Source organism: Triturus cristatus, chromosome 10, assembly GCF_964204655.1.
Source record: "Triturus cristatus chromosome 10, aTriCri1.1, whole genome shotgun sequence".
Lineage (NCBI taxonomy): Eukaryota > Metazoa > Chordata > Amphibia > Caudata > Salamandridae > Triturus > Triturus cristatus.
Genome location: NC_140593.1, coordinates 325,531,064 through 325,543,161, shown reverse-complemented (window position 1 = coordinate 325,543,161; position 12,098 = coordinate 325,531,064). Strand labels below are relative to the sequence as shown.

Here is a 12,098-nt window from a genome sequence, read left to right as displayed (position 1 = left end):
GTGAGGGTTAACCTAGGTACTACAAACCCCTTATAGAGGTTACAAACGAGCTCTTGACCCCCTCGTGGAGGTTACGTACCCCATATGGGAATAACAAACATAACTAGTCAAGGAGCTGTTACCCAAAACCTTCCCTCGTGTATGGGAACAACGTGACGACCACCCACAGGAAAATCACTGTTAAATAGAAGACCCATCCTCAAACTATACACCTGTGGCATCACGACTTTTTTATGTTACATTACTAGAACAGTAGTGCACTGTGCCCCACGCCGGTGAGCGATATCTCACCCGATTTGTGAAAGGTCTGGTCCCCTACTTAAATCACACAAATCATCACACCACTGTGGGGACACAAAAACAATGTACACCACCAGAAATCATGACCAGTACACAAGCAAAAACCTTGGTCCAGGCAAGATGAGATCACACATCAGCCATTACGTCCAGTGAAACAAAAGATTACACTCTGAGGTTGTCCAGACGGCGACATAATGACTTGTTACATCACTGTATACCTGAATACAAGTAAGTATTAATACTCCACACTAACTCTAAATAGTCTTCTCAGAATACAGTCTTGCATAGCTTCTCATACCTCTTGTCCTTTGTACTCTGAACATGCCAGGAAGCCGCCAAACGTCTCGTTAATTTTCCAAACCTTACGCGTCTACAGAGTACAATTTACCCAAAAAACTCGACACCATGAAGGAGGATGGAGAAGTAAAAGTCATGCAGACACCGCGTAGTCCCTGACCCTCATGCCGACTTGCAGAAAACTTTATTGAAAAGAAACGCTAACATCGTGGTTGGCACTAACGAAGGCACATAGTCTGCAAGTCTGCCGCAAACAGGAACTGCCAAAAGGCAACACACAATAGCGGCCGCCAACCACAAAATGGCGGCACGCTGTTTACGTCGATGCAGAGTGGCTCACGGTGCGTATATGCTCAAAGCATACTGTACGAAGAACGAACGTCACAGAGGATCCCACGATGAAGATCGCGTCATGCAGGATCCCATGAGGAAACATCAGGTGAGGTTGCGCGCGCTGTTTGCGACTCGCGCCCAGTATTTGAATTACAATAGAGCAGTTAGACTAACCGTTAAGCGCTGCCATAAATGACAAATACATAACAATGGTTCACCTCAGAAATTGCCGAAAAGTGTGTACTACGGCCATTTCTTCTGTTTCTTGCCGCATAACACGTAGACAAAGTTCCTCCCAGTGCAGCGTCGTGTAAACAGCAGGAACGTGTGTAGGCACCGTAGTTTTCCAAACTGTGCACCAACTCCAATACGCTGCAAAAACTTGTGCTTGCTCCAAAGTAAACAGGAGCCATCAAGTAGACACCCAAAAGTGCCCCAAAGACATGAAGCAGGCACCTCGCCTCAAGAGTAGACATCCAGAGATTGGCAAATCCGGGGCAAGACCATTTTTCCTTTTAACAAATTGTTGCATCGTAGCACTTTGGTTGGTTTAAAATCCATGTCAGAAATAACACATTGCCCCTCTGTGCTACAATTGGACGCAATTCATTGACACAGCCCTTACTTGTGTGACCAGAATTGAGCATACCACAAGACCGCTAAGCCCAAAACTTGTGATTCTCCAACAGTGTACCACCATATATGCCATTTTCCTTAATGTCACTGTGGTCCAAGTAAGACGAAGTGAGACACTGTGGTTTTGGAACCCCCTTTAATCGCTGCAACTGTCACTGTGGTTTTGGAGGCCTTCCAAATCGCTGCAACTGTCAATTAAAGACCATTTTGAACAAGATATACACCATGTGTACAGCCACTGCACACTTTCCGTTTTTACATCAATTAAATTGACTTTTTCTTCTTTCTGTGGCTGGAACACCATATTCAGTTGTAGTTTGACTACTCCTCCAACTCACTGCAATCCTTTTGCGGCTAATGTTGTGGCTGGAACACCAGATGCGGCTGTAGCTTAGCTACTCCTCCAACTCACTGTAGTTCTTTAGGTGTTAGTAGTATTCCCAGGCTGTAGTGTCCTTTTGATGACACTTCTCTGTGGGCTGTCCAATGGAAAGGACACTGGTGGGGCTGGCGCTGGCTTTCCTGGGAATTCTTTCTTTGTAGATGTAGTTGCTTTAAGGATCTCTTAGTTTCTCCTTTATTTCCTTTATAGTTCCTTTGTTTCAGTGGTTCACCAAGAGTCTCTAGGGTTCAAAGTCCGCTCGTCGCCAAAATAAATGTTGTGATCTCTGTAGAAAGACACCTGGAGCCAGGAGGTATTCTTAAGCCATCTTTATTCAGTCTCCAGTTCAGGTTACATCTCTCTACTCCAGCCAGCCTAGAGTGGTACCAGCCCCACCAGGAGCAGCCTCCCTAGCTGCTCAGCCCATCTTCAACTGCCAACACTCATCCACTCAGACACCCAGGCATTCCATGCATCACAGGCACACCAACATTCTATGACCATCTCACGCTCTGGCTGAGCAGCTAGTGGCAGCAGGGCTGGACTAAAATGATAATCAATTAAGTAGGATATAACACAATTGCTAAGATTTTGGAATAGATCTTAATGTCGCAATTAATTAGATATATCTATAAGATCCGGGCTTTAAAGAGGGCTTGTTCTTTTTTTTAATACAACTATATGGGTTTCCCCCCATGATGCTGGTGTTTCCCCTTCCTGAGCTTTCCGAAAGATCGTCAACATCTCCTCCAATGCAATGTTCAACACTTCGTCCATCATCCCTTTTGGTTTTGCTTTGTTCGCCCTAAGTTGGCAGGGTAAGCCCAGACGTGGGTCCCTTGCTCACTTTGCCACTGGATTCAAGATAGCCTGGCTGATGAGGGTTATGAACCCGAAACCGGTCCCAGGATGCTTGTTTCCGGTCCAGGGAAGACATGGCTTGGCAGTTCGGGCTGGACTGTTCCCATGAGGCACAAGGTCAAGACTGATTTGCATATGGCCATGTCTGAACTGGGGTGGCGTGGTGAGCAAAATAAGAATGGATTAAACCCAGATCTGTGACTGGGGGTGAATGTTTTGCCAATGTGCAACATTCCGTCCATCATCTTGTGTGTTTAACTATAGATACTCTATCATACCTCATTTGGAAATTCTATATTATAAAATTATTTTTACTTGCATCCTCTTTGTTCTCTCACCCGTTCCCATCTGGGCTTGCCACCAACCTTTCTCTTTTTGCCAGAAGTCTTCCCCCTTTTAGAGCTGATAACTAATAGCTGATAGCATATCATTAAGCAATGTAGTTTCCTGCCTGTTGGATTCTAAATGCACCCCCCCTCTTCCACCCCCACCACTCCCACCACAGCCACCTCCTTCCCCCTTCCCCATGCTCCCCACCTCCACCACCCAAGAAAATGCATACGGACCATCCTGGTCCATTGTTGATGAAAGGCGTCGGACCTCCCCATCCCTCCACACAAATCTCCCAACATCCCCAATGTGAACAGCGATATCAGTGCCCACGGTCTATTTCTAAAATACAAGAGAAAAATTTAAGTAACAAAATTCATGCAAATTGTACCCCACTAGTTTTCTTTTAATCAAGCATTATTTTTTTCCCATATTCTGAGAGCTCCAGTTGTGCCTCTACCCCCTACTCCATTTCCTCCCCCCCTTCCTTCCAAGTAGTCTAGCCATTCTTTGGTCTTGATCTCTGATGTGAAGAAATAAGTTTTGTCCTGTATTGTCACCTTCAGTGTAGCCGGGCTCCGTAAGAAGACTTGAGCTTCCTTTTTTTGGAAGGGTTGAATCACCTGCCTCAGTCACCATCTTCATTCTACCGTAGTGTGACAATAGTCCAGACGTACAAAGAACGTGAGATTATTAAATATACACTTCTGGTCAGGCCGTGCCTTCTCGAATATCAGTTGGCAGAGCAGGAAATTATCACAGAAAAACAGGAACGCCTTCGGCTTGCCACCTTCTTTAGTATGCCATGTTTTTTGCTTAAAGGGAAATCTACAGGCTCTTTGTATTTCGGTTTCCCAAGACCATGCAGATAGCTCAGGAAAGGCCCCCTTGAATAGTTCAATGATAAATCTCCGTGGATCCCCTCCCTCTGCTCCCTCGGATATACCCAGTACTCTCAAATTGTTCCTTCTAAGCCTGTTCTCTAAATCTTCCAACTTTCACTAGGTATCCATCATCTGAGCTTCCAGAGATCCTGCCACTTTCTTGCTCTTCTGCACTTCATCCTCCAGGGTGCTTAATCTTGTTTCCACTTCTGTTATGCGTTCTATGAATTCCGTACATGGTTTTGCAACTCTCCTAATTGCTGCCTGTATCTTTCTATTTGCGAGGTGGACTTGCTTTCTGAGCGCGTCTTATCCTGAAGTGCCATGATGCTTTGGTATATTATATCCAGAGTGGAAGTGTCCGACCGGCCTGGTTCCCCCGAAATCCTGTGTGAGGAGTTAGTCTCTTCTAGGCCTGGTGTGCCTGTATAATCTCATTGCAGCTCCTGGGGTGTTTTCCTTCTTACGGTCAGGGGCACTCCTTTTGTTTTACTATTTTCCAGGGGTGCGCTTTCATCACTAAGGGTACTCTCATGAGAGCCTCTTCTACATGAATGATCCAGCAGATCAAGATCTTTTTCATTCCCATCAGTGTGATTGGACAGTGAAAAGAACAGGTCTCAGCGTCATAGCGTCCCCTAGAATTGTTTCTGCATTCCTGGTTGCCACATTTCTGCGCATTAGTGGAACCTGATATATGAGAGGCCCAGCTGTGGCCAAGCGGTTGTAGCCCCTTTAAGCATGCTCTCCTCAACTTTCTCTAGTGCTGTAAGCCCGACCTGACAAGTCCTCCCCTGCTCTCCCATTCCCTTTATACTCATGGTAGCTGGGTTGTCCTAAGCCACTCTTGGTTGTTCAGGCTGAAGCAAATCCGGGTTCTCATCTTCACCCCCTAGTGCATCAGAAACCCCCAGTGGCTCCTTAACCGCTTGTTGTGGCATTTTCCCCTGTGGCTTTACTTTTGTAGGCAGGTTATACTGCACCATAATTGTTGCTTTTTTCTTTAAGAAAAATTCTGCCAGAGGTACTGGTTTCTTCTTTGACATAGCCGTTTCATGGCTTGCCAAGTTCTGTTGAGCCCTACATCTGATTTTTATTATTTTTGTTACATTTTATTCGTTAAATAGTTTTCTTTCCAACTAAATTGGTTTGCTTGTTGTTGTCTTTTTAATTACATTGTTTGGTGTTAATAAACGTGTATCATTTGCACTTCCCAGAGGAAAGCCTTGCTTTTTGAGTCTAGCTACAACAAAAGGTGAGCTACAAAAGATGAGCCAGGGATTCCTCCCAGAAACCACATCACCTTTTATCCTTGAGTCTAGGCTTTGTGCATGAAGACTGTGGCCTCTCTCTGTTCAACAGTTTAATAATCCAAATTCCAACAATGACTAAATGGGACAATAAAAAAGGTGAGCAAATTAGTTCCCACCTCACCTGTCTGTCGTGCAACCCCCTGAAAGATCCCTTTGCAAACATCGCAAGTTTAAATATCAGCCCTAAATTACCTAGTTTGCAGTTGGTAGTCTTGTTCCAGGCTGGAGATTGAGATGGATGGAGGAATTCTCTCTTTGAACAGCCAAGGGAATTCTTATCTATTTTCCTTGCGGTTTTTCATCAGAGGAGGATTGGTTGTCTGCCGGATGATTTGGCTTCGTCAATTTTGATTCCAAAGAAAGTGGATTTTGCTTCAAAGAGACATTTTTTGCCATCTCTGCAGCCCCAGCAAAAGTATAAAAGGCTATTGGTAGATGATAGTTGGGCCCATATGTGTTCTGAGGTGCAAAAACCCTTCCTAGATTTTGAGCGGCAAGATCATTTAGAATTTCCGACATGGTTTTGCTGTTATGTGTTAATAATGAGTTGAGCTGAACAGGCTTTAGCTGCTAGGGATGAGACAATAATGTACATTACTATGACATATTTTTAGGCTCCTGGGTTGATTGCTGGTTACCGTTTTGGAAATCAGGCTGTAGAAACATATCACTTGGTAGTCTGTCTACTCCAGTCTAAAGGTATCATTTCCATCAGGCCTTTCTTGGTTATTAGACAATCAAGATTTGTTCCTTTATTTTGTATCTGTGTCTTACAAAACTATCAAAGATCATTGCTTGGAAGGAAAATGGATGATTTGGAGAGCATTGTGTGGAGTTTCCCCAATGGAGGTTCACTGAAACGTTTAGACACACAAATAAACATGCACAGACATCCTTCCAAATATGGATCCATTATTCTTGCATTCACCCACTCTTCCTTCAGAATCAAAGAAACAGAGAAAAACACTATACAAGCACATGCAACGTAAATTCATGAAATTAAAGCAGGAAAAGAAAAATGGTGTATAAACAAATTGGGTATATATCTGCAGTAAAAAACTAAAGCAAAAATTAAAAACATAGACACTGGCGACCATTTTAGAATGGCATTGTGTATAGTGTATACACAGTTTAATAACAATGCACCCTTATAAACCTATTGTATTTAACATGTTTTCATAATAAATATGGTTGCTTTATTGACTTTGTCATAAATTTTAATGGCACAAATATTATACCCATTGCATATGACCTATGATATGACCAAAATTTATGAAACGTACAAAGGCCCGTGGATATCTAGACACTGTAGTCTTGCTATGCTACACAATGAACTGTTAAAGAACTCCTAATTGTGCTGTGCGAGTCTATATGGTGAACAACCAAGCTTTTGGGGCCTTTCTAAACCTGAAATACAATTTCATATATGTGAAATGGTAGGGAAGAGTTTTCCCAGACTCAGGGCCTTCTTTGGAGACACTGAAATAAACAAACCGAAGGACGATGGACATACTGATCTAAGAAATAAATCTACCTTTTGTCCACCTATACAATCCATCCCATGCCAGGTTCTGGCTTTTGAACAGGCAGTACTAGCAGGAATTGAAAAGATCGATTTTCACAATCTAAAAGGCTTCCAAAACCTAAGCCGGGAAGAGAAATCCGCGATGTCAAAACTCAAAACCAACAGAGACATCACGATTAAACCAGCTGATAAAGGTGGGCCACAGTGATCCTGGACACAAACGCATACGATCAAGAGTGCCTGAGACTATTAGCCGACGTAACCAGCTATGAGGTTTATCAGACGGACCCCACTGGACGCCTAATGACCAAAATAAAGTCCATTGTGGTAGAAGCCACCGCCAACAACTGGATTACACAACATGAAGCAGACTTCCTCATTAATGAGAACCCTAGGATGCCCAGGTACTATACCCTGCCGAAGATACATAAAAACAGGGTCCCACCACCAGGAAGACCCATCGTCTCAGGGATCGGTTCCATACTAGAACCCTTATCCCAGTTCTGTGACTGGTTCCTGAGACCTATTGTCCAAAATTCAAGAACCTACCTACGGGACACCAAGGATGTTTTCTGTCTCCTACGTGACATGCCTATCAATCATATGGAAGATACCCTGGTCACCATGGATAATGAAGTGCTATACACCAGTATACCACAGGAGCGAACTTTACAAGTGGTAGAGCAAATAATTCTAAACCAGGATTGGAACTATGTCACACCACAACACTTCATAATGGAATGCGCAGAACTGGCACTATGTGAGAACTTTTTTGAATTCAAGAACGTGATATACCACCAGATCAAAGGTACTTCAATGGGGAGCACATTTGCTCCCAGCCTGGCATGCCTCTACGTACACCAATTTGAGGAGGACCACATCTTCAAGGAAACCAACCCCTACCTGGATCAAATCAAAATGTGGAAGAGTTACATCGACAACGTTCTGATCGTCTGGAAAGGTACCAATGAAGAAGCACAATCATTCGTGGAATGGGTAAACAGCATTGACCCACATTTGAGATTCACACATACCATCGACAAAGAAAGAGCAATTTTCCTGGACCTTGAAATCAACCTATCTTCAGAAGGCCTACGCACAAGAGTTCACAACAAAGCAACCGACAAAACCAGCCTTCTCCTTTTTGAAAGCTTCCATCCCAAAGCCCTAAGACAAAACCTCCCGGTAGGGCAATTCCTGCGCATCCGCAGAAACTGTTCAGAAATTCTAGACTTTCATGAACAAGCAGACACCCTGGAAATGAAACTCAGAGCAAGAAATTACCCCCAAAAATTGGTCAAGAATGCCAAAAAAAGAGCTCGAAATAACAACCGGGCAGCTCTTTTAGAAAACACGCCAAAGGAGCCGGCTAACCGGATGGTGTGTGTCACCACCTTTACCCCGGCGTCCAACAAAATTCAGAACATTATTCAAAAGAAATGGTGCATATTAAACACCAGCGACAAAGTCTGGACCCAACCACTTTTTGCGTACAAACGCAGTAGGAACATCAAGGATGAACTAGTCCATACAAAACCACCAGCCACTACAGATGACAACCAACTGACACTATGGGGCCACCAACGACCAACTGGACATTACCCCTGTGGCGATTGTGTATCATGCCAATTTACGGCCTCCACAAAAGAAGTGGACATAAGTACTGAGCGACCATGGACTCAGAAGAACTTCTCTAACTGTAACACAGAGAACGTAGTGTACCTACTCAAATGCCCTTGCCAACTCATGTATGTTGGCATGACTACTAGGCGTGTAAAGATCAGAATCAGTGAGCATCGGAGCACTATCAGAAGGAAGAAAGATAACACCAAATTAACAAAACACTTCCTTGAGAAAGAACACTCTGATAAAGATCTAAGATGGACAGTACTGGAAGTAGTACAGAAGCGCAATGGCTGCCTCTCACATGTCTTACATGTTAGAGAACAGCGCTGGGTGTTTCGCCTTGGGACATGGAAAAAAGGATTGAATGATGATATCCCATGGCTACAAATGAAGTAACTTCCCTTAGCGCTCATTAAACATACACTTTAACAGTACCCATTATTAAAACACAAACAATGGACACAGTAATAGATGTGAATAGAGCTAGACGCAGTCCCCCTTACTCGCTTACTTTCTAAAACTAGAATCATCTTTATCAGCCATCATGCGTTAGCTGTAAAATCGACTTGTGCACCAATTGTGGATTTAACCACACCGTCACCCTGATTGTATACAACCTGGGTGTGTTTTATCTTCCTTTCTTTTGTGAAAATACTCGAAACTGCTCCCGCCATGAATTTATAATCATTAGCAGGGCATATGTTCTTCATATTTCTACATAACGTGTCTCCACACGTTAAACCACTCCCTTTGTATCTCCAGAAACTATGGCAGGCAATTTCATTGGACCAAAAGCTGGTCCCGCCCCACCCCAGGCAATCCTCTGAGGTAATGACGGGACACAGGAAGCGGCGTGTCATCAAGCAGTGCCATGTGCTGACACACCCCCACGAGGGTCAGGCAACAAACAGACAACGTGCAGTCCTTACTGCATGCTTCGCTCAGGACACAGGAAATGTAACATCATTACTGTGCGCCACGCTCACCTGAAACCCATATCGCATGCCACGACCCCACCCAACAGTATAAAAGCTTGCTGTGCATCACATTTAATGTCACCGGGGAGGAGGCTGGACGCATGCAGCACTAGGTTCTCTAGCGGGGAGTACGCCTTGAACTGTAAGTCGTTATTCTGATTTTCTCTTCCAACAGGTTGATACTCTAGTAGATCAAGCACGCCCTGATGGTATTTTCTGCTAGCATTTTCAGTATCTTTGATAGACCCTCTTAACCAGTCCGGTTTTTAACCCTTTCTTCATCCTCTGCCGTCTCCCACCAGAATGTGGCCACAAGGATTTCCCCCCCCTACCCCTCCCATGGGGCAAATAGGTTTTCCAATAGGGTAAGACTTCTATTTTATTCACATGAATGTCAGAGTGAACACAGATGCCTGACACTCATAATTTTTCACCTTTTTTACTTTAGGAGAGAGCAGTAAGTATGGAGCATGACTGTGACACATCAAGGTCTACCGAATGACAACCATTTTGAATATTATATGTTTGTCTCACCCCCTCTCTCTTACAGGTTTTTCTAAACAGGTGGCAGCTGGCTATAGGCCTACGCCCCCAGTGGTAAGATTGGAGCCCATTATTTAAGGTCCTGACGAATGCCACGTACCCAAGTGGACAATACAGGCAGAAACATGTTGACCCCCTATTAACAATCACTGATTCACAGCGGCGACGGGATGATAAGGTCCCCACTCACCGCACTTATACATTTTAATCCCACATAGTAACCCCACAGAATAAAAATTGTTCAGGTATACTATGATGGTTTTTAAATTCACTCACTCCTTTTTTTGTTTGGGCCCCCACTTAGTTTAGAAGTGCATCCCTGTCTCCAGGTGTATGCCCGTCCTCCATCAAACGCGGTTTTTGGAGGGCGAGGACTGGCAGATGATGAAGCATGACACCTGGTGGTGTGTGATGCCAGTCCGTCAATTTTTGTGATTTGCCCCCACTAAATTGGGCATCTCTTAGACACAACTAGGGACGGTCCTTTCTGTGGTTCAAAGAGTTTTCCAGAGCCATAACTGTTCCCAAGACTATTCTATTGAACACAAACTTTCCCACAAGCCAACCTGCAGACACAGAGTCATAAAATTACAAATATATAAAAAATGACAATTATCAAAACAAAGTATAATGCCACTTAGCAGGCCTTACAAGGTTTATCATAATGAAAACTTTACACATCCAAGGTTTGGCAGAGAGGGTAACCAAGACTAAATCCCTTGACTAATGCAGTCATTTGTGGGACTCCATGTAACAAAATATCCCTCTGAAGTCTTTAACACAGCATAATACCAGCCCATCCTAAAATGCTTATTGCCTTTAACACGTGTTTTTCTTAAAATATAAGTTAGGCCTACTGGATTTGCTGTTACAGTCTATGATCTGGCATAGCTTTGGCAAATTAATGAGATCTTTAGTCTTTTTCATTGGTCAGCAAAACCATCTATGTCCTACTGTATTGAGCAGAAGCTTTTCTACATGGTACCAACTGGGATACTGTGATAAAATTACAGGTATGTACACACATGCAGTTGGCAAAACAATATATCCATCCTTCTAGGAGGACTAGCACAATGAAAACCTTCTGCTCATGGTACATTTTTGAAGCGGTAACAAACATCAAAACCCTTGCATACAGCAATAATCTATGATTGCCCATGTACCAAAATATCTGTCTACAGGTTTTCGCACCATGGCATAACAATTCACCCATAAAGAAGTTATACAACTTTAGATAAGTCAGCCTTAGTGCTGTTATTGTACCTTTTCATAAAACACCTGACATACGTTTTCCAAAGGACTCAATCAGGCTTACAGCCTTTATCACTGTTTTGTCCATCCTTCCCAACTTAAGCACACTGTATTGAGGAAAAATTTGCCTACAAGACAGCCATCGGGCTTAATGTCATAAATGTACAAATATCTACAAAATTACAGTTGGCAAAACAACCCCTCCAAAAAGGAGCAAACAACGATTTTCAAACTGCAAGTCTTCTATCCCCAGGGTTTGTCAGAGGAGATGACTAACACCAACCCTCATCCCTACTATGGTAACCCATGAGGTTCCATGTAACAAAACATCTGTCTACAGGCTTTGCACAATGGAATAATAATCTACTCTAAACGTCCAATTAGCTCTAACATATCCTTTTGGCAATAAATTAGTGAGGTCGAATGCCTTTGCTGTAGCATTTCATCATTGACAGATCAGCCTCAGTTATAGTTTTGAAACTACATTGAGCATAAGCTTTCCCACAAGGTAAAAAAGAGTTCAGGGGCAAGTCCTTTTTTCAATGGAAGTACACATATTCTTCCAAAACCAAATGCCTGCAGGTAGAAAGATCCACATGTGGATGTAAACCAAGCACCTCTTTCAAAACTGCTTCTGTTCTGTTGATGACATAAGGTCTAGAAACAGCTGAACTATCAAACGAGAATTACCAACCTGAGGTCGGTGGCAATTATGCTAATTATTTCCATGTATTAAAAATAAACAATAGTAGCGTTGTAAACAGAGAAAGCAATGCATTTTCAATAGTTCAATGTATCTGTATGGATTCCTTTTTTATATAGCAGCATGCAACCTACAGA

The 12,098-nt window shown here is 43.2% G+C and overlaps 1 protein-coding gene across 1 annotated transcript in view; it reads right to left on the bottom strand.

Annotated features, from left to right (window-relative positions):
* Positions 1 to 12,098, bottom strand: part of LOC146789395 (macrophage mannose receptor 1-like) — a 742,402-nt gene that overhangs the window by 604,411 nt on the left and 125,893 nt on the right. The window lies entirely within an intron of this gene.